The following is a 24,337-nucleotide window of genomic DNA, read 5'->3' as shown; positions in this document are numbered from 1 at the left end:
ACTCCCACTAGAATATACAGTTAAGTGGATTATCCCTCCGTGCAGCAGAACCGGCATTTTACATTAAAATATATCACTTTTACATTATTCACCTGATTATAACGAATGGACGTTCGGTAGATAGCTGGGGTCTGAGCGTACATTTCGTGAAAGTACCACTCAGATCCCAGCATAAATAACCGAATGCCGCACGAAACAAGTATTATATTCAAGTTTCCTTCAAACTACCGATTGACTGTAGGGAATCACTTTAACGAAGGACCGGGGCTCCCGAACGGCTTGGAAGTATTCGTGCCGTCGAGTAGCCGATTTTAGTTCCAGGCGCTCGACGACAAAATACCGCTGGGCTAACAAAGGATCCAAGATGGCCGATGCCGCGTGGTCGGTAGCCAAACGGCGGCCACCCTGAATCCCTCTAATTACCGATTGCAACAATGTTACAATCCTTACTGGGAGCCACACGACCTCCTGTGTGTGGTCTCCCTTCGGTAGTTTGGTTTGTTTCACGAACAGTGTTGAAATTCACTGTTTGTGAAACAATTGTATGAATGCTGGCGGTTTTTCATGCCGTCAGCATACGAACGCTATTGTTCGCATACAACCTACATAGCATACACATACTTGGTTCTTAAAGGTATATACACAGCTTTATAACAACACAATAATCCGCCACTTTTCCATTGGTTAGAAATTCCATAGCGCACAACGTTACGGTTCTTTAATGTTCTTTTTGAAACAAGGGTCTTAGTATTGAGTTCTAAAACAGAAAAATATAATTTCTTCTACATTAGTCAATACATTGTTTAATTCGTGATCACAATACCTTGCTGACCTTTGTAACGGTGACCGCCATTACTCTCAGGCCCATCATCCTGCTGGATTTACAATACAACTAAACTCCATCTACAGAATAACTTTCCATATTTTCACCTTTTGTATTGAATAAATATCTAATTCAACCCTAATCCTCTTTTTTTTTTGTCATTCCGCATAATCTTAAGATACATGTATACAAGATGACGATAAGTACCCACTAGGTATTGGTGAATGAACAGGTTGTTAATCCAGATGGCATTCCCTTACAGGCCTGGTGGGCCATTTAAAGTGTAGCCTGATGTAAAAGGTCTTATGCTCTCTAAGGGGTACACCTCTCTCCGGTAAAACAAGAGCAAAGTATTACACTAGTAAAGAACCGGGAGGAGGTGGGGGCGGGGTGGGAAAGCTTTTAGGTGATACCATGGGGTGCCATACTGTTGTATAAATGCATTTAAACAAGAAAAGTGGCATTACGGACATATCAGTTATCAAGTAAGGTACCGTATTACAAAGTAAAAATACACTTTTTTGTTTTGAGCAGAATAGAGTAAAACGAGATACCAAATAGAAGAGCCATATCCACAGGTGGATAACAGTATTGCTTTGTGGTGGAAGGTGGTGTCCCTTTTGTAGGGAGGTCAGGGTCCCCTAGCCCCAAAGTGTGACCCTTCAGGTTGGTTCTCCAGTTGGGGCCTTGCGGCTCGGCGAGTGAACTCCTTGATCGTTGCAGGATCCAGCCGGGACAGGCCTGCTTCGTCTACCCTTTGGGGCTCCATGCCCAGGTTGCTCAGGTGTGTTTCTAGCTCTGGGTAGCTTCGGGTTCTGTGGGTGGTCCCCAGGTAACTAAACATCAGCTGCTTCGGAATCCCCCATCTGTAGGCGATGTCTTTGGCTCGTAGGTGCTGCAAGAGGGGTTGAAACCCAGGGGTCTGTGCCAGGTAAGAGAACATTTGGTGATGTCCTGGAAGAGCAGCAACTGTGATTCTTTGAATAGTAGTGGGGTTTTACATCGGGAAGCAGACATAACCGTAATACTACCCCCCTCAAGTACACTCTAACCCTAACTCTGAGTGCACTCTAACCTTAACCCTAACTCTGAGTACACTCTAACCTTAATCCTAGCAATGAGTACACTCTAACCTTAATTCTAACTCTGAGTACACTCTAACCTTAATCCTAGCAATGAGTACACTCTAACCTTAATCCTAACTCTGAGTACACTCTAACCTTAACCCTAACTCCGAGTACGCTCTAACCTTAATCCTAGCAACGAGTACACTCTAACCTTAATCCTAACTCTGAGTACACTCTAACCTTAACCCTAACTCTGAGTACACTCTAACCTTAATCCTAGCAATGAGTACACTCTAACCTTAATCCTAGCAATGAGTACACTCTAACCTTTATCCTAACTCCGAGTACACTCTAACCTTAATCCTAGCAATGAGTGCACTCTAAGCTTAATCCTAACTCTGAGTACACTCTAACCTTAATCCTAGCAATGAGTACACTCTAACCTTAATCCTAGAAGTGAGTACACTCTAACCTTAATCCTAACTCTGAGTACACTCTAACCTTAAACCTAACTCCGAGTACACTCTAACCTTAATCCTAGCAATGAGTACACTCTAACCTTAATCCTAGCAATGAGTACACTCTAACCTTAATCCTAACTCCGAGTACATTCTAACCTTAATCCTAGCAATGAGTACACTGTAACCTTAATCCTAGCAATTAGTACACTCTAACCTTTATCCTAGCTCCGAGTACACTCTAACCTTAATCCTAGCAATGAGTACACTCTAACCTTAATCCTAACTCTGAGTACACTCTAACCTTAATCCTAGCAATGAGTACACTCTAACCTTAATCCTAGAAGTGAGTACACTCTAACCTTAATCCTAACTCTGAGTACACTCTAACCTTAACCCTAACTCCGAGTACACTCTAACCTTAATCCTAGCAATGAGTACACTCTAACCTTAATCCTAGCAATGAGTACACTCTAACCTTAATCCTAACTCCGAGTACACTCTAACCTTAATCCTAGCAATGAGTACACTCTAACCTTAACCCTAACTCCGAGTACACTCTAACCTTAATCCTAGCAATGAGTACACTCTAACCTTTATCCTAAGTCCGAGTACACTCTAACCTTAATCCTAACTCTGAGTACACTCTAACCTTAACCCTAACTCCGAGTACACTCTAACCTTAATCCTAGCAATGAGTACACTCTAACCTTAATCCTAACTCTGAGTACACTCTAACCTTAATCCTAACTCTGAGTACACTCTAACCTTAATCCTAGCAATTAGTACACTCTAACCTTAATCCTAGAAGTGAGTACACTCTAACCTTAATCCTAACTCTGAGTACACTCTAACCTTAATCCTAACTCTGAGTACACTCTAACCTTAATCCTAACTCTGAGTACACTCTAACCTTAACCCTAACTCCGGGTTCACTCTAACCTTAATCCTAGCAATGAGTACACTCTAACCTTAATCCTAGCAATGAGTACACTCTAACCTTAATCCTAGCAATAAGTACACTCTAACCTTAATCCTAGCAATGAGTACACTCTAACCTTAATCCTAGCAATAAGTACACTCTAACCTTAACCCTAACTCCGAGTACACGCTAACCTTAATCCTAGCAATGAGTACACTCTAACCTTTATCCTAACTCCGAGTACACTCTAACCTTAATCCTAACTCTGAGTACACTCTAACCTTAATCCTAGCAATTAGTACACTCTAACCTTAATCCTAGAAGTGAGTACACTCTAACCTTAATCCTAACTCTGAGTACACTCTAACCTTCACCCTAACTCCGAGTACACTCTAACCTTAATCCTAGCAATGAGTACACTCTAACCTTAATCCTAGCAATGAGTACACTCTAACCTTAACCCTAACTCCGAGTACACTCTAACCTTAATCCTAGCAATGAGTACACTCTAACCTTTATCCTAACTCCGAGTACACTCTAACCTTAATCCTAACTCTGAATACACTCTAACCTTAACCCTAACTCCGAGTACACTCTAACCTTAATCCTAGCAATGAGTACACTCTAACCTTAACCCTAACTCTGAGTACACTCTAACCTTAATCCTAACTCTGAGTACACTCTAACCTTAATCCTAACTCTGAGTACACTCTAACCTTAATCCTAACACTGAGTACACTCTAACCTTAACCCTAACTCCGGGTTCACTCTAACCTTAATCCTAGCAATGAGTACACTCTAACCTTAATCCTAGCAATAAGTACACTCTAACCTTAATCGTAGCAATGAGTACACTCTAACCTTAATCCTAGCAATAAGTACACTCTAACCTTAACCCTAACTCCGAGTACACTCTAACCTTAATCCTAGCAATGAGTACACTCTAACCTTTATCCTAACTCCGAGTACACTCTAACCTTAATCCTAACTCTGAGTACACTCTAACCTTAACCCTAACTCCGAGTACACTCTAACCTTAATCCTAGCAATGAGTACACTCTAACCTTTATCCTAACTCCGAGTACACTCTAACCTTAATCCTAACTCTGAGTACACTCTAACCTTAATCCTAACTCCGAGTACACTCTAACCTTAATCCTAACTCTGAGTACACTCTAACCTTAACCCTAACTCCGAGTACACTCTAACCTTAATCCTAGCAATGAGTACACTCTAACCTTAATCCTAACTCTGAGTACACTCTAACCTTAATCCTAGCAATGAGTACACTCTAACCTTAACCCTAACTCCGAGTACACTCTAACCTTAATCCTAGCAATGAGTACGCTCTAACCTTTATCCTAACTCCGAGTACACTCTAACCTTAATCCTAACTCTGAGTACACTCTAACCTTAACCCTAACTCCGAGTACACTCTAACCTTAATCCTAGCAATGAGTACACTCTAACCTTAATCCTAACTCTGAGTACACTCTAACCTTAACCCTAACTCCGAGTACACTCTAACCTTAATCCTAGCAAGGAGTACACTCTAACCTTAATCCTAGCAATGAGTACACTCTAACCTTAATCCTAACTCTGAGTACACTCTAACCTTAACCCTAACTCCGAGTACACTCTAACCTTAATCCTAGCGAGGAGTACACTCTAACCTTAATCCTAGCAATGAGTACACTCTAACCTTAATCCTAACTCTGAGAGCACTCTAATTTGATCAGCGACATTAAAGCCACTCCGGAGCTCTGTATAATGACCGTAGTGTCAGTCAGTATATCGATACGATGGTAATTGTGAACATTTGTATTGTTCATGCCTTAACGTACATACGTTTCTGTAAAGTAGGTTTACTCGTTTCGCCGTAATACAGGATATTGAGGTGAGGTCTTCATTTAGAGAGGAGATTATTTTTTGGAGAAGTGCTGCTTAGTGAACAAGGGCTTCTACCCCCCATCCACCCGAAGCTGCTGACTCCCTCTCATAATGCATTCTCCATTGACAGACATCTGTAGTGTATTAATGTCAGTTAGCATGGAGATGCGAGGACCAGCTGATTTATTAAGACGAGAAATATTTGGCGTCTCCTGAAGAGGTTATTTTCCTTTTCGTGATAATATCACTGGCAGCTGTTTGCAGCTGGATTATATACCGTGCCCGTCCATACTGCGGCGTGCTCTGTAAACACACCCTGACTGGCCTTCCACTTTGCCTCAGGCCGTTCCATGTTTTTATACATGGCTTAGCAACACTGGAACAGCAACGTATACAAATTAGGTTCCTTTACGGAAAAAGAGAGAGGCGCCTGTAACAAGATGGACATATATTTAAGGTCATTGAGAATATGCCCTCTGCTTGCCATACACCTTACCAGGCTGACCAAACACTGGCATCAAAGCATTGTATGCAGTATGGCGAGGGCTGTAAAGATGAGAGATCCGCATCGTAAAATGCTACAGGGTTGTTACATTGTACATTTCCAAAGAATTCCCCAATACATAGCAAAAAACAGCCAAGCTACATAAAGTCTGACGTTTTTCTTCCAATCGTTATTATTTATAACGGTCCAACGAATTCTGCTGCGCAGAACAATCATTTTCAACTATAGTTCCTAAAATGATACCAATGTCTTGTCAGCTCTCTAAAAAAATCAATATATTTCATTAAATGCCCTGACCTGTCCAATTTGGAAAGACAGGGGGCGCTAGAAGGATCGGATACCTTTTCACTTTCCTAAAGTGGAACCCGCTCTACTTCATGGATAGCTTATAAAACCTTGAATACAAGGTCACAGTGTTCCAGTATGTGAATGACCATCAATATCATTCTTTATTAGACATCTCTGGGCAGATCTGCAACTTGAAGTCTACAATAAGATTGTCATTTATGTAAAAAAAATAGCTGATTATTTATTTGTATCATGAAATGCATTGCTAATATATAAACATGGTGAGATTGCCAATTTGGGGATCTCTAAAAAAAATTTATAATTAAAGGGACACTATAGTCACCAGAACAACTACAGCTTATTGAATTTGTTCTGGTGAGTAGAATCATTACCTTCAGGCTTTTTGCTGTAAACACAGTCTTTTCAGAGAAAATGCAGTGTTTACATTACAGCCTAGTGATAACTTCACTGGCCACTGTGGCGAAAGTAACCTCGCCACTGGTTTTTGGAGGGGCCTGTTTGCCAGTCTCCTGCCCTGCGACTATGGCCCTGGGATGTATTGCCCTTCTAGGAACTGATTTGGGCATATTTGATTTTTATATTGCTGTTTCTGGGACTTTAATTCCCAGAGAAAGGATTTGTACTTTTAAACTGGCACTTCGGATGCAGTCGAAGTGCCGAAGTCGTCAAAGTGACGGAGGTACCCAGTCGGGGTGCCAGGTGATCCGTTACAGCCACTCCTCAGATGGCTGTTAGAGATCCTTCCTGGGTCATGGCTGCCTAAAATGCATCCAAACATTCAGTGTCTCCTCCCTCTGCATGCAGACACTGAACTTTCCTCATAGAGATTCATTGATTCAATTCCTCTCTATGAGGAGATGCTGATTGGCCAGGGCTGTGTTTGAATCATGCTGGCTCTGCCCCTGATCTGCCTCTTTGTCAGTCTCAGCCAATCCTATGGGGAAGCATTGTGATTGGATCAGGCTACCACTTCTGATGATGTCAGTAGACAGCTTGTTTTACTGAGGCAAACAGCATGCAGAGTTGCAGCTTCAGGCTTGAATACAGTAAGATTTTACTATATTTATGGAGGCATGAGGGGTCCGGGGGGCTAGATGGTGGTGTTAACAGTATAGGGTCAGGAATACATGTTTGTGTTCCTGACCCTATAGTGATCCTTTAAACTGGTCGTTTACTGCAGGAAGTAAGTTTTAGAAATGATATGGTAACTCAGAGACTGAAATATTAGCATAGTCACAGGCACTAGAGGCAGTCTTAGCCCTGCAAGGTAATTATTGCAGTTTCTCAAAAATTGCAGGACTAAGGGCAGACAGGGGCACTGCACTCACACAACTTCAATGAGTAATGTCCCTATAAACTGTAGGTCTTTTTAAATTACTTGGTGTCAATTGTGGGAGGGTGACCGCCTTAAAAAGTCAACAGATTATGAAAATAATGTCTGAATCTTGTCGTAATGTCTACACACAGTAAGTACAGTTACACCATGTATCTGCACTGTACGGGGATTGCATGTCAGAGTATAGAGAGTACTCTCTCCCTCCCCATGGTTTAACCTACAGAGTGTGTGATGAAGGTTCTCCGTCACAGAGGTGCGGAATGTACATGTAAAGAATCAGAATATAGTATTTTATTTTTTTTCTGCGGGCTGATTAGCAGCACTGGAGCAAAGACAATGGCAAATTTGGATCTATGGCTACATTTAGTCGTGCATTGTTTCACAACGCAAACAAAGCTATCCTGTGTATTTTAGTTATTCAGAAGGAAGGGGTTAATGGTGATATTTAGTTATTTTCTCTACGTGTGTTTTTTATGTTCAACAAAAATGTCCCCTCCCCCCGGATGTCATTATCCGCCATTAGTGTCTACGCTTCGTTCTGCTATGAAGTCATAACTTTATTTGTCACAAGATTTATAGATTTTTTTGTTGTATTCGAGCCATTCCGCGTGAGTGCAGCATTCTTCCAGCTTGTACGACAGTTAGAGGCCTGAAACATTCTGTGGATATTTCTGTAAAATTAGCATTCCTGCCATATTACACACAGCTGTTTCCTATAACCAATCCCAAATAATTGACCTCATGCATTGCCCTGTCCCTCTGTGAAAATCCATCCGCGCCGGATCTCATTCTATTGTTACTCTACAAAATCTCTCCCTATAACTCTATTGTATGTTTTTTATAACGAGACAGTGACGCAAATTGCGGTTCACACTGTGTTTTGTTTTTAAATCCAAAGCTGCGTTTCCATGAGATATCACTGACCTTCTTTACTGTCGGCACTTACTGAATGGACTGGACCAGTGGTGTGTCTGTAAAAATAATCTAAATTCACGCTGAATTAACACCAATTTAAAATGAGTCCTGTGAGCTTGTTTGGGCCGTCCTCACCTACTGGTCCCGTATGTCGGCCGCGTTATGTGACAATGAAACATTCGTCTTGTTTCCTAATGTACAGCGCTGCGGTATGCCTTGGCGCTATATAAATAATTGCAATGCACGGGATATTTATATAGAAATAGATCATTACACCCCATGCCGTCCAGTTAATTATTTATCAGTGTCTCATTAAAGGTATGCGATCGCTGGGGCTTTAAGTTACTGCATCCAAAGTCTTCCTGTCCACATCTGTACGACATCTTTTACAGAATGTAATCAGAGACTTCTGACCCTCAGCAATAACATATCCCAGGCCAGGCTCTTTCAGAGGGGAAATGGATAGGATCTAAGAAATCATGGTCCTTTTTATCAATGAGATTTAGAAAGTGTTTGTTACAAGTATACAACCAGTAAAACTATATTAACCCACAACTCCACTTTAAGATTATACTTAACGGGATACTGCCCACAGCTCCATATTTTTGAGAGTATAACAGAACTCCACAGCAATAATACTCCCAGTAATGTGTCTGAGTGAATAACAGAGCTCCACAGCAATAATACTCCCAGTAATGTGTCTGAGTGTATAACAGAGCTCCACAGCAATAATACTCCCAGTAATGTGTCTGAGTGTATAACAGAGCTCCACAGCAATAATACTCCCAGTAATGTGTCTGAGTGTATAACAGAGCCCCACAGCAATAATACTCCCAGTAATGTGTCTGTGTGTATAACAGAGCCCCACAGCAATAATACTCCCAGTAATGTCTGAGTGTATAACAGAGCTCCGCAGCAATAATACTCCCAGTAATGTCTGAGTGTATAACAGAGCTCCACAGCAATAATACTCCCAGTAATGTGCCTGAGTGTATAACAGAGCTCCACAGCAATAATACTCCCAGTAATGTGTCTGAGTGTATAACAGAGCTCCACAGCAATAATACTCCCAGTAATGTGTCTCAGTGTATAACAGAGCTCCGCAGCAATAATACTCCCAGTAATGTCTGAGTGTATAACAGAGCTCCACAGCAATAATACTCCCAGTAATGTGTCTGAGTGTATAACAGAGCTCTACAGCAATAATACTCCCAGTAATGTGACTAAGTGTATAACAGAGCTCCACAGCAATAATACTCCCAGTAATGTCTGAGTGTATAACAGAGCTCCACAGTAATAATACTCCCAGTAATGTGTCTGAGTGTATAACAGAGCCCCACAGCAATAATACTCCCAGTAATGTCTGAGTGTATAACAGAGCTCCACAGTAATAATACTCCCAGTAATGTGACTAAGTGTATAACAGAGCCACACAGCAATAATACTCCCAGTAATGTGTCTGAGTGTATAACAGAGCTCCACAGTAATAATACTCCCAGTAATGTGCCTGAGTGTATAACAGAGCTCCACAGTAATAATACTCCCAGTAATGTGTCTGAGTGTATAACAGAGCTCCACAGTAATAATACTCCCAGTAATGTGTCTGAGTGTATAACAGAGCTCCACAGCAATAATACTCCCAGTAATGTGTCTGAGTGTATAACAGAGCCCCACAGTAATAATACTCCCAGTAATGTGTCTGAGTGTATAACAGAGCTCCACAGTAATAATACTCCCAGTAATGTGTCTGAGTGTATAACAGAGCTCCACAGCAATAATACTCCCAGTAATGTGTCTGAGTGTATAACAGAGCTCCACAGCAATAATACTCCCAGTAATGTGTCTGAGTGTATAACAGAGCTCCACAGTAATAATACTCCCAGTAATGTGTCTGAGTGTATAACAGAGCCCCACAGTAATAATACTCCCAGTAATGTGTCTGAGTGTATAACAGAGCTCCACAGTAATAATACTCCCAGTAATGTGTCTGAGTGTATAACAGAGCCCCACAGCAATAATACTCCCAGTAATGTGCCTGAGTGTATAACAGAGCTCCACAGCAATAATACTCCCAGTTATGTGTCTGAGTGTATCACAGAGCCCCACAGCAATAATACTCCCAGTAATGTGTCTGAGTGTATAACAGAGCCCCACAGCAATAATACTCCCAGTAATGTGTCTGAGTGTATAACAGAGCTCCACAGCAATAATACTCCCAGTAATGTGTCTGAGTGTATAACAGAGCTCCACAGCAATAATACTCCCAGTAATGTGTCTGAGTGTATAACAGAGCTCCACAGCAATAATACTCCCAGTAATGTGTCTGAGTGTATAACAGAGCCCCACAGCAATAATACTCCCAGTAATGTGCCTGAGTGTATAACAGAGCTCCACAGCAATAATACTCCCAGTTATGTGTCTGAGTGTATAACAGAGCCCCACAGCAATAATACTCCCAGTAATGTGTCTGAGTGTATAACAGAGCTCCACAGCAATAATACTCCCAGTAATGTGTCTGAGTGTATAACAGAGCTCCACAGCAATAATACTCCCAGTAATGTGTCTGAGTGTATAACAGAGCTCCACAGCAATAATACTCCCAGTAATGTGTCTGAGTGTATAACAGAGCTCCACAGCAATAATACTCCCAGTTATGTGTCTGAGTGTATAACAGAGCCCCACAGCAATAATACTCCCAGTTATGTGTCTGAGTGTATAACAGAGCCCCACAGCAATAATACTCCCAGTAATGTGTCTGAGTGTATAACAGAGCTCCAAAGCAATAATACTCCCAGTAATGTGTCTGAGTGTATAACAGAGCTCCACAGCAATAATACTCCCAGTAATGTGTCTGAGTGTATAACAGAGCTCCACAGCCATAATACTCCCAGTAATGTGTCTGAGTGTATAACAGAGCTCCACAGCAATAATACTCCCAGTTATGTGTCTGAGTGTATAACAGAGCCCCACAGCAATAATACTCCCAGTAATGTGTCTGAGTGTATAACAGAGCTCCACAGCAATAATACTCCCAGTAATGTGTCTGAGTGTATAACAGAGCTCCACAGCAATAATACTCCCAGTAATGTGTCTGAGTGTATAACAGAGCTCCACAGCAATAATACTCCCAGTAATGTGTCTGAGTGTATAACAGAGCTCCACAGCAATAATACTCCCAGTAATGTGTCTGAGTGTATAACAGAGCTCCACAGCAATAATACTCCCAGTAATGTGTCTGAGTGTATAACAGAGCTCCACAGCAATAATACTCCCAGTAATGTGTCTGAGTGTATAACAGAGCTCCACAGCAATAATACTCCCAGTAATGTGTCTGAGTGTATAACAGAGCTCCACAGCAATAATACTCCCGGTAATGTGTCTGTGTGTATAACAGAGCTCCACAGCAATAATACTCCCAGTAATGTGTCTGAGTGTATAACAGAGCTCCACAGCAATAATACTCCCTGTTATGTGTCTGAGTGTATAACAGAGCCCCACAGCAATAATACTCCCAGTAATGTGTCTGAGTGTATAACAGAGCCCCACAGTAATAATACTCCCAGTAATGTGTCTGAGTGTATAACAGAGCTCCACAGCAATAATACTCCCAGTTATGTGTCTGAGTGTATAACAGAGCCCCACAGCAATAATACTCCCAGTAATGTGTCTGAGTGTATAACAGAGCTCCACAGCAATAATACTCCCAGTAATGTGTCTGAGTGTATAACAGAGCTCCACAGCAATAATACTCCCAGTAATGTGTCTGAGTGTATAACAGAGCTCCACAGCAATAATACTCCCAGTAATGTGTCTGAGTGTATAACAGAGCTCCACAGCAATAATACTCCCAGTAATGTGTCTGAGTGTATAACAGAGCTCCACAGCAATAATACTCCCAGTAATGTGTCTGAGTGTATAACAGAGCTCCACAGCAATAATACTCCCAGTAATGTGTCTGTGTGTATAACAGAGCTCCACAGCAATAATACTCCCAGTAATGTGTCTGAGTGTATAACAGAGCTCCACAGCAATAATACTCCCAGTAATGTGTCTGGGTGTATAACAGAGCTCCACAGCAATAATACTCCCAGTAATGTGTCTGAGTGTATAACACAGCTCCACAGCAATAATACTCCCAGTAATGTGTCTGAGTGTATAACAGAGCTCCACAGCAATAATACTCCCAGTAATGTGTCTGGGTGTATAACAGAGCTCCACAGCAATAATACTCCCAGTAATGTGTCTGAGTGTATAACAGAGCTCCACAGCAATAATACTCCCAGTAATGTGTCTGAGTGTATAACAGAGCTCCACAGCAATAATACTCCCAGTAATGTGTCTGAGTGTATAACAGACCTCCACAGCAATAATACTCCCAGTAATGTGCCTGAGGGTATAACAGAGCTCCACAGCAATAATACGCCCAGTAATGTGTCTGAGTGTATAACAGAGCTCCACAGCAATAATACTCCCAGTAATGTGTTTGAATGTATAACAGAGCTCCACAGTAATAATACTCCCAGTAATGTCTCTGTGTATAACAGACCTCCACAGCAATAATACTCCCAGTAATGTGTCTGAGTGTATAACAGAGCTCCACAGTAATAATACTCCCAGTAATGTGTCTGAGTGTATAACAGAGCTCCACAGTAATAATACTCCCAGTAATGTGTCTGAGTGTATAACAGAGCTCCACAGCAATAATACTCCCAGTAATGTGTCTGAGGGTATAACAGAGCTCCACAGCAATAATACGCCCAGTAATGTGTCTGAGTGTATAACAGAGCTCCACAGCAATAACACTCCCAGTAATGTGTCTGAGTATAACAGAGCTCCACAGCAATAATACTCCCAGTAATGTGTATGAGTGTATAACAGAGCTCCATAGCAATAATACTCCCAGTGATGTGTCTGAGTGTATAACAGAGCTTCACAGCAATAATACACCCAGTAATGAGTCTGAGTGTATAACAGAGCTCCACAACAATAATACTCCCAGTAATGTGTCTGAGTGTATAACAGAGCTCCACAGTAATAATACTCCCAGTAATGTGTCTGAGTGTATAACAGAGCTCCACAGCAATAATACTCCCAGTAATGTCTCTGAGTGTATAACAGAGCTCCACAGCAATAATACTCCCAGTAATGTGTCTGAGTGTATAACAGAGCTCCACAGCAATAATACTCCCAGTAATGTGTCTGAGTGTATAACAGAACTCCACAGCAATAATACTCCCAGTAATGTGTCTGAGTGTATAACAGAGCTCCACAGCAATAATACTCCCAGTAATGTGTCTGAGTGTATAACAGAGCTCCACAGCAATAATACGCCCAGTAATGTGTCTTTAAACTACAACATGTTTAGAAATCAGTCTGTGTAAAGAAGATATCTTGCTTATCATTTATGATGTGATATGTTCTAAAATTACCTAAAATGTTCCATAATAGCCCATATGCTATGTAATGAACCGAACCCTCACTGGGGATTTGTAATTATGGGATATTTGTTTATAGTTAAAGGAAAGCTATAGTGTCAGGAATGCAAACATGTTTACATCTGAAATGCTTTTGAATGAAAAATAAAGGGGGTGTAAGCGGGACAGATGTGCTTGTGCTAGGCTAGCTGACAACAATTTGTTGGACACCAAGGAAAAACCCAGGATGGTGGGACAGGACCCTGAAATCAGGACTGTCCTATGAGATCCAAGACTGTTGGGAGGTATGTTTTGCCTGCTAAATGTCAGAAAATAAGGTCTCCAACCTCTGAGAGGTGAAAATCAGCTGTTACTGCAGTATGGGGTGAAAGGAAGTCTGTTTAACCCCTTAAGGACCAAACTTCTGGAATAAAAGGGAATCATGACATGTCACACATGTCATGTGTCCTTAAGGGGTTAATGTCAGGGACTTCTGTACATTTTAACGTTGCTCACCTTGATGGGAGTGATTTTATCTCCCAGAGAGGGGGCTTAGGACATGGTTTCCATTTAATCTCGAAGGGGGCCTGCTGTGTGTGATTAAGGCCAGGGTTGGCTAAACATTCAGATAAAAGGGAATGGCCCCTTCCTGTGGGTACCAACAATCACACGGGGTTTGTTTGGAGAGTGTTAACATGAGACAGGATGCTGCTCTCCATTTAAGGCACAATCTACGGAGAAAGTTTAATTAAAACCAACGTTATTTTTTCTAAAACACGAAAAGCCTGGGAATTAATGTCGATTGTGTATAAAGTGGCTTTGGGGCTGAATGTGTAAATACAGAGAGCTTTGCTTGCATTTTCCTAGTTTGGGAGCCCAAACAAAAACACTTTATGGCAGCTGCAAAACCAGGTCTGTTGTCTTACCTGGAAGACAATTTGCAGCAGTCGTTTCAATTTATTCAGTTAAAGGGACTCTATGGGCACCATAACAACTTCATCTTAATGCAGCAGTTTTGGTGTATAGACCCTGCAGTCTCACTACTCAACTCTCCGCCATTTAGGAGTTAAATCACTTTTGTTTCTATTTTGCCGTCCCAGCCACACCTCCCCTGGCTGTCACTCACACAACCTGCATGAAATAAAATGGTTTCATTTTCAGTCAGATCTTACAGCACAGTGTGTTTACTCTAGAAGATGTGGCAGAGAATTGAGCAGTGAGAGTTGAGGTTTGATGCTCGGTGTGTCCATCTAATAAATCAGTTACAAATTAACTGCCAGAGAAAGTAATAACGTTTCCAATCCACACAGCAAGGTGGTGGAGGGTTACATGTGTTTTGGCCATTTTGTCAAAAAATGCTTAACATTTCTGACATTTCAGAGTTTGGTGAATAACTCAAAGTATTCATTTCCAATTTGGCGTGATGGGATTACAATGCAACGGGGGAGAGTTATCAAGGTTTTGTGTTTGGAGAAGCAGTGAAACGTTTTTATATGGAATGGAATGCGCCTGCTGGTTCCGCTCGTTTCCATGGTGATTGGCCCATCTTTATTAATTTGCATCAAGTTTTAGAACACAACACTTTGATAAATCTCTCTCGTTGGGTCATTTAGAGGAGCAGTCAGTGCAGCGGCACAAAGAAAGTTGCTATCCACAGTTAACAGAAAACAGTCTAATCATTCACAATGTAATTATGACACTGTATCAGCACTGAGCCCATACACAGTGTACCCCCTAATCCTCCTAAACACAGGAAATACCATGGACTGTAACACCCATCACTCTCGGCTTTCAGGGTGCTGTTTGTTTTAGCTCAGTGTGCCTCTCTCAATGTGGGCAGGGTGCTGTATGGGATGATTTCTGTTTTAGTACCTCTCTCAGTGCGGCGTTATATAGGGTGCTTTATGTTTTAGCTCAGTAGGGGGTATATAGGGTGCTTTATGTTTTAGCTCGGAGGGGGTATATAGGGTGCTCTTTGTTTTAGCTCAGAGGGGGTATATAGGGTGCTTTATCTTTTAGCTCAGTAGGGGGTATATAGGGTGAGTTATGTTTTAGCAAAGTAGGGGGTATATAGGGTACTTTTTGTTTTAGCTCGGAGGGGGTATATAGGGTACTTTTTGTTTTAGCTCAGTAGGGGGTATATAGGGTGCTCTTTGTTTTAGCTCAGAGGGGGTATATAGGGTGCTCTTTGTTTTAGCTCAGTAGGGGGTATATAGGGTGCTTTTTGTTTTAGCTTGGAGGGGGTATATAGGGTGCTTTATCTTTTAGCTCAGTAGGGGGTATATAGGGTGCTTTATGTTTTAGCTCGGAGGGGGTATATAGGGTGCTTTATCTTTTAGCTCAGTAGGGGGTATATAGGGTGCTTTATCTTTTAGCTCAGTAGGGGGTATATAGGGTGCTTTATCTTTTAGCTCGGAGGGGGTATATAGGGTGAGTTATGTTTTAGCTCAGTAGGGGGTATATAGGGTGAGTTATGTTTTAGCTCAGTAGGGGGTATATAGGGTGAGTTATGTTTTAGCTCAGTAGGGGGTATATAGGGTACTTTTAGTTTTAGCTCAGTAGGGGGTATATAGGGTGCTCTTTGTTTTAGCTCAGTAGGGGGTATATAGGGTACTTTTAGTTTTAGCTCAGTAGGGGGTATATAGGGTGCTCTTTGTTTTAGCTCAGTAGGGGGTATATAGGGTACTTTTTGTTTTAGATTGGAGGGGGTATATAGGGTGCTTTTTGTTTTAGCTCGGAGGGGGTATATAGGGTACTTTTTGTTTTAGCTCAGTAGGGGGTATATAGGGTGCTCTTTGTTTTAGCTCAGTAGGGGGTATATAGGGTGCTCTTTGTTTTAGCTCAGTAGGGGGTATATGGGGTGCTTTTTATTTTAGCTCGGAGGGGGTATATAGGGTGCTCTTTGTTTTAGCTCAGTAGGGGGTATATTGGGTGTTTTTTGTTTTAGCTCAGAAGGGGGTATATAGGGTGCTTTTTGTTTTAGCTCGGAGGGGGTATATAGGGTGCTTTTTGTTTTAGCTCGGAGGGGGTATATAGGGTGCTCTTTGTTTTAGCTCAGAGGGGGTATATAGGGTGCTTTTTGTTTTAGCTCGGAGGGGGTATATAGGGTGCTCTTTGTTTTAGCTCGGAGGGGGTATATAGGGTGCTTTTTGTTTTAGCTCGGAGGGGGTATATAGGTTACTTTATGTTTTAGCTTGGAGGGGGTATATAGGGTGCTTTATGTTTTAGCTCAGAGGGGGTATATAGGGTGCTTTTTGTTTTAGCTCAGAAGGGGGTATATAGGGTGCTTTTTGTTTTAGTTCAGTAGGGGGTATATAGGTTACTTTATGTTTTAGCTTGGAGGGGGTATATATATGGTGCTTTTTGTTTTAGCTCAGTAGGGGGTATATAGGGTGCTCTTTGTTTTCGCTCAGAGGGGGTATATAGGGTGCTTTTTGTTTTAGCTCAGAGGGGGTATATAGGGTGCTTTTTGTTTTAGTTCAGTAGGGGGTATATAGGGTACTTTTTGTTTTAGCTCGGAGGGGGTATATAGGTTACTTTATGTTTTAGCTTGGAGGGGGTATATAGGGTGCTTTATGTTTTAGCTCAGATGGGGTATATAGGGTGCTCTTTGTTTTAGCTCAGTAGGGGGTATATAGGGTGTTTTTTGTTTTAGCTCAGTAGGGGGTATATAGGGTGTTTTTTGTTTTAGCTCAGAGGGGATATATAGGGTGCTCTTTGTTTTAGCTCAGTAGGGGGTATATAGGGTACTTTTTGTTTTAGCTCAGTAGGGGGTATATAGGGTACTTTTAGTTTTAGCTCAGTAGGGGGTATATAGGGTGCTCTTTGTTTTAGCTCAGTAGGGGGTATATAGGGTACTTTTTGTTTTAGCTCAGTAGGGGGTATATAGGGTGCTCTTTGTTTTAGCTCAGAGGGGATATATAGGGTGCTCTTTGTTTTAGCTCAGTAGGGGGTATATAGGGTACTTTTTGTTTTAGATTGGAGGGGGTATATAGGGTGCTTTTTGTTTTAGCTCGGAGGGGGTATATAGGGTACTTTTTGTTTTAGCTCAGTAGGGGGTATATAGGGTGCTCTTTGTTTTAGCTCAGATGGGATATATAGGGTGCTCTTTGTTTTAGCTCAGTAGGGGGTATATAGGGTACTTTTTGTTTTAGATTGGAGGGGGTATATAGGGTGCTTTTTGTTTTAGCTCGGAGGGGGTATATAGGGTACTTTTTGTTTTAGCTCAGTAGGGGGTATATAGGGTGCTCTTTGTTTTAGCTCAGTAGGGGGTATATAGGGTGCTCTTTGTTTTAGCTCAGTAGGGGGTATATGGGGTGCTTTTTATTTTAGCTCGGAGGGGGTATATAGGGTGCTCTTTGTTTTAGCTCAGTAGGGGGTATATTGGGTGTTTTTTGTTTTAGCTCAGAAGGGGGTATATAGGGTGCTTTTTGTTTTAGCTCGGAGGGGGTATATAGGGTGCTTTTTGTTTTAGCTCGGAGGGGGTATATAGGGTGCTCTTTGTTTTAGCTCAGAGGGGGTATATAGGGTGCTTTTTGTTTTAGCTCGGAGGGGGTATATAGGGTGCTCTTTGTTTTAGCTCGGAGGGGGTATATAGGGTACTTTTTGTTTTAGCTTGGAGGAGGTATATAGGGTGCTCTTTGTTTTAGCTTGGAGGGGATATATAGGGTGCTTTTTGTTTTCGCTCAGTAGGGGGTATATAGGGTGCTCTTTGTTTTCGCTCAGAGGGGGTATATAGGGTGCTTTTTGTTTTAGCTTGGAGGGGGTATATAGGTTACTTTATGTTTTAGCTTGGAGGGGGTATATATATGGTGCTTTATGTTTTAGCTCAGAGGGGGTATATAGGGTGCTTTTTGTTTTAGCTCGGAGGGGGTATATAGGGTACTTTTTGTTTTAGCTTGGAGGAGGTATATAGGGTGCTCTTTGTTTTAGCTCGGAGGGGATATATAGGGTGCTTTTTGTTTTAGCTCAGTAGGGGGTATATAGGGTGCTCTTTGTTTTCGCTCAGAGGGGGTATATAGGGTGCTTTTTGTTTTAGCTCAGAGGGGGTATATAGGGTGCTTTTTGTTTTAGTTCAGTAGGGGGTATATAGGTTACTTTATGTTTTAGCTTGGAGGGGGTATATAGGGTGCTTTATGTTTTAGCTCAGAGGGGGTATATAGGGTGCTTTTTGTTTTAGCTCGGAGGGGGTATATAGGGTACTTTTTGTTTTAGCTTGGAGGAGGTATATAGGGTGCTCTTTGTTTTAGCTCGGAGGGGATATATAGGGTGCTTTTTGTTTTAGCTCAGTAGGGGGTATATAGGGTGCTCTTTGTTTTCGCTCAGAGGGGGTATATAGGGTGCTTTTTGTTTTAGCTCAGAGGGGGTATATAGGGTGCTTTTTGTTTTAGTTCAGTAGGGGGTATATAGGGTACTTTTTGTTTTAGCTCGGAGGGGGTATATAGGTTACTTTATGTTTTAGCTTGGAGGGGGTATATAGGGTGCTTTATGTTTTAGCTCAGATGGGGTATATAGGGTGCTCTTTGTTTTAGCTCAGTAGGGGGTATATAGGGTGTTTTTTGTTTTAGCTCAGTAGGGGGTATATAGGGTGCTCTTTGTTTTCGCTCAGAGGGGGTATATAGGGTGCTTTTTGTTTTAGTTCAGTAGGGGGTATATAGGGTACTTTTTGTTTTAGCTCGGAGGGGGTATATAGGTTACTTTATGTTTTAGCTCAGAGGGGGTATATAGGGTGCTCTTTGTTTTAGCTCAGTAGGGGGTATATAGGGTGCTTTTTGTTTTAGCTTGGAGGGGGTATATAGGTTACTTTATGTTTTAGCTTGGAGGGGTATATAGGGTGCTTTATGTTTTAGCTCAGAGGGGGTATATAGGGTGCTCTTTGTTTTAGCTCAGTAGGGGGTATATAGGGTGCTTTTTGTTTTAGCTCGGAGGGGGTATATAGGGTGCTTTATGTTTTAGCTTGGAGGGGGTATATAGGGTGCTTTATGTTTTAGCTCGGAGGGGTATATAGGGTGCTTTATGTTTTAGCTCGGAGGGGGTATATAGGGTGCTTTATGTTTTAGCTCAGAGGGGGTATATAGGGTGCTTTTTGTTTTAGCTCAGAAGGGGGTATATAGGGTGCTTTTTGTTTTAGCTCAGTAGGGGGTATATTGGGTACTTTTTGTTTTAGCTCAGTAGGGGGTATATAGGGTGCTTTTTGTTTTAGCTCAGAGGGGGTATATAGGGTACTTTTTGTTTTAGCTCAGAAGGGGGTATATAGGGTGCTTTTTGTTTTAGCTCAGTAGGGGGTATATAGGGTACTTTTTGTTTTTAGCTCGGAGGGGGTATATAGGGTACTTTTTGTTTTAGCTCTGTGTTCGTTTTTGGCTTAGTTTCCTGACCAGGCTTGTCTTATGCTGAATTTTAATGATATGAACTTTTAGATCTCTCCCAGACTACTGGGGATAATCAGCCTCTGAGCGCCAGCACACGCCCTATCTCACGTTCCTCCCGAAGTTGAATCTGGTATAGAAATCTGAAATATGAGTTACAGACCCCAAACACCTTCCAAAACTAACAAACAAGCCCAGTAACTCCTCGAGTGCCAGAGGGATGGGATATACTGTATCATTCTGTCTGCCTGTTACCTGCGGATAATTCTGTTTATTCCGAAATACTACAATACATGGACACAGGTGAAGAAGATGAATTTGTATCCATTTGGATGATTGTTGACATTTTAGTCCAATTTATAATAAAGCCGGAGTTTCATTGTTTTGTAGGTTAATCCTGGCCTAGAGCATCAAACCGTCCCTGTAACCAACTGGAACTGATCTCGGATACAATCCTATCCTGCGGCTAGATGTTTATTTGGGAGATGAGAAGCTGTATCCAGAAGTGGTATGTTAACATCGCCCTGATACTACTTGCTGTATGAGAGAGAAGAAAGAGATAGCGGTACAGAGAGGTAGCTCCATCTATTGGCAGTAACTATGGCAACCAGTAAGGAGAAAGCGGTACAGAGAGGTAGCTCCATCTATTGGCAGTAACTATGGCAACCAGTAAGGAGATAGCGGTACAGACAGGTAGCTCCATCCATTGGCAGTAACTATGGCAACCAGTAAGGAGATAGCGGTACAGACAGGTAGCTCCATCCATTGGCAGTAACTAGGGCAACCAGTAAGGAGATAGCAGTACAGACAGGTAGCTCCATCAATTGGCAGTAACTATGGCAGCCAGTAAGGAGATAACGGTACAGACAGGTATCTCCATCCATTGTCCGTAACTATGGCAGTCAGTAAGGAGATAGCGGTACAGACAGGTAGCTCCATCCATTGGCAGTAACTAGGGCAACCAGTAAGGAGATAGCGGTACAGACAGGTAGCTCCATCAATTGGCAGTAACTATGGCAGCCAGTAAGGAGATAACGGTACAGACAGGTAGCTCCATCCATTGGCAATAACTATGGCAGTCAGTAAGGAGATAGCGGTACAGAGAGGTAGCTCCATCCATTGGCAGTAACTATGGCAGCCAGTAAGGAGATAGCGGTACAGACAGGTAGCTCCATCAATTGGCAGTAACTATGGCAGTCAGTAAGGAGATAGCGGTACAGACAGGTAGCTCCATCCATTGGCAGTAACTATGGCAACCAGTAAGGAGATAGCGGTACAGACAGGTAGCTCCATCCATTGGCAGTAACTAGGGCAACCAGTAAGGAGATAGCAGTACAGACAGGTAGCTCCATCCATTGGCAGTAACTATGGCAGCCAGTAAGGAGATAGCGGTACAGACAGGTAGCTCCATCCATTGTCCGTAACTATGGCAGCCAGTAAGGAGATAGCGGTACAGACAGGTAGCTCTGTTCATTGCCAGTAACTATGTTAGTCAGTAAGGAGATTGCGGTACAGACAGGTAGCTCCATCCATTGGCAGTAACTAGGGCAAGCAGTAAGGAGATAGCGGTACAGACAGGTAGCTCCATCCATTGGCAGTAACTATGGCAACCAGTAAGGAGATAGCGGTACAGACAGGTAGCTCCATCCATTGGCAGTAACTATGGCAGTCAGTAAGGAGATAGCGGTACAGAGAGGTAGCTCCATCCATTGGCAGTAACTATGGCAGCCAGTAAGGAGATAGCGGTACAGACAGGTAGCTCCATCAATTGGCAGTAACTATGGCAGTCAGTAAGGAGATAGCGGTACAGACAGGTAGCTCCATCCATTGGCAGTAACTATGGCAACCAGTAAGGAGATAGCGGTACAGACAGGTAGCTCCATCCATTGGCAGTAACTAGGGCAACCAGTAAGGAGATAGCAGTACAGACAGGTAGCTCCATCCATTGGCAGTAACTATGGCAGCCAGTAAGGAGATAACGGTACAGACAGGTATCTCCATCCATTGTCCGTAACTATGGCAGTCAGTAAGGAGATAGCGGTACAGACAGGTAGCTCCATCCATTGGCAGTAACTATGGCAACCAGTAAGGAGATAGCGGTACAGACAGGTAGCTCCATCCATTGGCAGTAACTAGGGCAACCAGTAAGGAGATAGCAGTACAGACAGGTAGCTCTGTTCATTGGCAGTAACTATGTCAGTCAGTAAGGAGATAGCGGTACAGACAGGTAGCTCCATCCATTGGCAGTAACTATGGCAGTCGGTAAGGAGATAGCGGTAGACAGGTAGCTCCATCCATTGGCAGTAACTATGGCAGCCAGTAAGGAGATAGTGGTACAGACAGGTAGCTCTGTTCATTGGCAGTAACTATGTCAGTCAGTAAGGAGATAGCGGTACAGACAGGTAGCTCCATCCATTGTCCATAACTATGGCAGTCAGTAAGGAGATAGCGGTACAGACAGGTAGCTCTGTTCATTGCCAGTAACTATGTCAGTCAGTAAGGAGATAGCGGTACAGACAGGTAGCTCCATCCATTGGCAGTAACTATGGCAGTCGGTAAAGAGATATCGGTACAGACAGGTAGTTCCGTCCATTGCAAGTAACTATGACAGTCTGGTCTTACAGAAATCTTGGGGCCCTTACAAAGCTCCCTGGGCCAGCCACAAGGATGCTGTGTGTGCAGTAGATGAAGTTAGTGTACAGGTAAACATGTGATGCGTGCATTGAGATGCGTGTACAAGTAAACATTTGATGCATGTATTCAGATGCATGTACAGGTAAACATGTGATGCGTGTATTAAGATGATTATACAGGTAAACATATGATGCATGTATTGAGATGTGTGTACAGGTAAACATGTGATGCATGTATTGAGATAGTGTGCAGGTAAACATGTGATGCGTGTATTGAGATGCGTGTACAGGTAAACATGTGATGCATGTATTGAGATAGTGTGCAGGTAAACATGTGATGCATGTATTGAGATAGTGTGCAGGTAAACATGTGATGCGTGTACTGAGATAGTGTGCAGGTAAACATGTGATGCGTGTATTGAGATAGTGTGCAGGTAAACATGTGATGCATGTATTGAGATGGGTGTACAGGTAAACATGTGATGCGTGTATTGAGATGCATGTACAGGTAAATGTGATGCGTGTATTGAGATGCGTGTACAGGTATACATGTGATGCGTGTATTGAGATGCATGTACAGGTAAACGTGATGCGTGTACTGAGTTGCGTGTACAGGTAAACATGTGATGCGTGTATTGAGATGCGTGTACAGGTATACATGTGATGCGTGTATTGAGATGCGTGTACAGGTATACATGATCAGCACCGTCTCTTCCTGCACATCCAACTTCCCTCGTTGCGACTTCTTGTTTATTACTCCATCATTTGTACTGCACTGTGGAATTTGTTGGTGCTATAATTAATATAACTGTGCCCTGGGAGATTTGTGCGCAGCATACGTGAGAAGTGCGCAATGTACAATCACTCGCATTGCTCATGGTTACTTCGTATTCAATCAGATTGAGGAAAATCCTCCAGTGTTGGAGTTTGCAGGATTTGTTCAGCTCAGACACTGGACTCGAATGGAAGGTGTTGTTTGTTCCAAGAGAGAGGTAACAGATTAAAGTACTCAGAGAGGGCTGACACTGGGCGAGCTATAAAGCCAGCTCGGTAAGGGATGATCTCCAACGTTACTCTTTCCTTACTGTATGGAAGGAAGGGCAGCCCGGAGCTGGGATTCCTGGAGTATTTACTCCCGCTCCCTGTCCCCAAGTTGCGTGGTAATCAGCGGCTCCAGGAATTTTTACTGGCAAAGGCTCCCTCCAGAGGGCACTGTGCCAAGCATGCAACTCATTGCACCATGGAAGTTTCCGGATAAGAGTCGAAGTGGGGGAGGAGGTTAGAATAACATTGTGTCACTAAATAGATTTTAACTCTAAACGTCTCTTTCACGTAATAAGATTAGAGTTTAAATGGGGCAAATCGGGCACCATCACACCGGGTATAAGAATGAAACGTAAATTAATGGTGTGCCCCGCTGTGTGACATGAGACCAGTCCATTGCGCCCCAATGGATTGTAATGTAGATCAAGTCAATGGAAGGTTCTTTCATATTGAGAGACTGTACATCAGCCATGCAGGCTTTCGACCTTGAGTGGCTTCATTCATGAAAACAAACACGAATTAAGCTACTTGGTAAGTTAATATCTTGCTGAGTAGTTTCATTCGTGTTTTTTTATGAATGAAACTGCTCTCAATTGCTAATGGTTTTATGGGCACTTTAAGGACTAGAACCAGATTGGTAGAAAAATCTGGTC

At 42.4% G+C, this 24,337-nt stretch overlaps 1 protein-coding gene across 2 annotated transcripts in view; it reads left to right on the top strand.

The window, feature by feature from the left end:
- The window catches only part of LOC134573343 (discoidin domain-containing receptor 2-like), a 102,166-nt gene that overhangs the window by 27,782 nt on the left and 50,047 nt on the right, over positions 1–24,337 (top strand). The window contains exon 2 of one of the 2 annotated variants that reach the window (XM_063433040.1): positions 20,398–20,515. The exons of the other annotated variant lie outside the window; for it this stretch is intronic. The gene's annotated coding sequence lies outside the window, so the exon portion shown is untranslated. The remainder of the gene's footprint in view (positions 1–20,397; positions 20,516–24,337) is intronic. 2 annotated transcript variants of the gene reach the window in all.

This window comes from Pelobates fuscus, chromosome 9, assembly GCF_036172605.1.
Source record: "Pelobates fuscus isolate aPelFus1 chromosome 9, aPelFus1.pri, whole genome shotgun sequence".
In the NCBI taxonomy this organism is placed as follows: Eukaryota; Metazoa; Chordata; class Amphibia; order Anura; family Pelobatidae; genus Pelobates; species Pelobates fuscus.
This window is presented reverse-complemented; position numbering and strand designations above follow the sequence as displayed.